This window comes from Engraulis encrasicolus, chromosome 12, assembly GCF_034702125.1.
Source record: "Engraulis encrasicolus isolate BLACKSEA-1 chromosome 12, IST_EnEncr_1.0, whole genome shotgun sequence".
Taxonomy (NCBI): Eukaryota; Metazoa; Chordata; class Actinopteri; order Clupeiformes; family Engraulidae; genus Engraulis; species Engraulis encrasicolus.
The window spans coordinates 14,668,333-14,670,832 of NC_085868.1; positions in this window are offsets into that span (position 1 = coordinate 14,668,333).

Here is a 2,500-nt window from a genome sequence, read left to right on the forward strand (position 1 = left end):
GTGTGTGTGTGCATATGTGTGTGTGTGTGTGTGTGTGTGTGCGCCCGCGCATGTGTACGAGACTCAGAATGATGGGAATGAGTTGCACATGTGCATGTACAGTAACTGCACGCGGGTAGAGAAGTGACTTTTGTCTTGTTTCATTCTAAGTGTTTTTGCAACAAAGCAGAGCAGTACAATAAGGGGGGAGGGAGAGAGAGAGAGAGAGAGAGAGAGAGAGAGAGAGAGAGAGAGAGAAGGAGATGGGTAAGGGGGAAAGAAAGAAATAATGAGAGCCTGATCCTCACTTTCATCTCTTTTTTAAGCCGTTTCTCTCTTAATGTCTGCCGCAGTGAGACAGACAAAAGTGGGCTAAGAGTATTTTCAGATGATAGAGCCAATGCAGAATCATCACAGTCATAGCCTGGCAGGAATTATTATAAACGGAAAAAAATATTCTCTCTTTTTTTAAAAAGCACCACTTTACAATGAGTATCACAGTCGGGCTTAACACGTCTCTTTGCGTAGGTACCTATGTCTACTTTTTATATCCCTATTCGTCAACAAGGGAGGATTTGTTTCAAACGCACTTGGCATGAGCTGCCTGCCTGCTAAACTTCCTACTGTTCCAACATCCGAACCTGAGCGCCTAAGCATGGGAGCTGTTACTTTTTTCTTTTTTGGTCTTTTTTCCTCTCCTCCACGGCTTCATTCAATCCGTCCACCTCCAGTAGCCTATTTATTTGAGCTTTGTATTCACTATTTAGGGCTGCGTTTTCCAAACATGTTTTAAGGATAGTACTCGGAGGGGCCCCCTTGTAGGCATCGCATCGATAAAAGCTTACACATGCAGTCATTTTATAGGCCTTCATACAATATGTCTTCTCGCAAATGCAAATACATTTTTCAAGTGCATGTGTGAGGTATATGATTGATGATATATTGCCAAATGGGCACCTCATACTACTTTTTAGGGCCTTTTTTGCCTTTATTTCTATGACAGGACAGTGGAGGAGCGACAGGAAATGAGAAGGGAGAGAGAGATGGGGAAGGATCGTCAAATGACCCTGGCTGGAATTGAACCCGGGTTGCCGGCGTATTGAGCCAGTGCCCTACTGTTAGGCCACGGTAGGGCTGTACTTACAGTGAGTCCAATATGTATTTGATCCCTTGCTGATTTTGCCGGTTTGCCCACTAATAAAGACATGATCAGTCTATAAATTTATGATAATATGTATTCAAACATGGAGAGACAGAATATCAAAAAGAAATTCCAGAAAATAACTTAAAATAATATATTTTAATTTATTTGTATTTAATGTAGGCAAATAAGTATTTGACCCCTCTAGCTAAAGAAGATAAAGTGCTTTGTGGCAAAGCCCTAGTTTTCTAGCACTGAGGTCAGATGCTTCTTTTAGTTGATGACAATGTTTGTGCATATAGTAGAAAATATTTTTGCCCATTTTTCTTTGCAGATTATCTCTAAAACATTAATAGTTTGTGGCTGTAGCTTGGGAGGTTCAGTTCTCTCCATAGAATTACTATAGGGTTAATATTTGGAGACTTTCTAGGCCACTTCACGACTTTAATATGCTTCTTATTGAGCCACCCCTTCGTTGCTTTGACTGTATGTTGTGTATTATTGTTATGTTGGGAGATCCAAAAGTGGCCCACCCTTCAGTGTAGTGGTGGGGGGAAGGATGTTTGCACTCAGGATTGCACATTACATGTCTTCCTCCATCCATTCGTTGACGATGTGAAGTTGTCCTGTGCCTTGGCCAGATAAACACCCTCAAACCATAATGATACTACTACATGATGGTGAGGAGGGTGTTCTTGGGATCATAGACAGCAGTACTCTTTCTCAAAACACATTGAATTGTGTTAATGCCAAACAGCTTGATTTTGGTTTCATCTGACTACAGCACCTCCTTATCATATCCTGATGTCCGTTGGCAAACTTCAATGTGGGACTGAACAGGTTCCGTCTGAAGTAGAGGTACCATGTGTGCACTACAGGATTTTTTTCCTCTGTGGCATTAAGTGCTACCAGTAGTTTTCTCCGTGATTTTGGTCCCAGTAGCTTTGATATCATTGCCTAGTTCATCCCGTATAGGTCTAGGGTGCTTTCTTTCTGTTCTCATGATTATCAAATCCCTACAAAAGGTCAAATCTTGTTTAGAACCCCAGAAAGCCTGATGGATAGTCGTTTTGTATTCCTCACATTTTGGAAGAAATGCGTCAATAGCTGGGTCATTAATACCCAATCTCTTTCTTGTGGCTTTGCAGCCCATTTAATCTTGTTCAGGTCTAAATTCATGTCCCTGATATCATTTGACCGCTCTTTGGTCTTTCCCGTGCTGGTGAGGTTGGAGTGTGACTGATTCACTCATACTATGGACTGATTCTGCTGATTCAATGTGTCTTTTATGCATGTTAGTATGCACAGGTGTCTTTAATTCAGATGACAAGTTGATCGGAAGTGCCCATCTGGTCTGTGGGCCCGGAACTGTAATCAGTT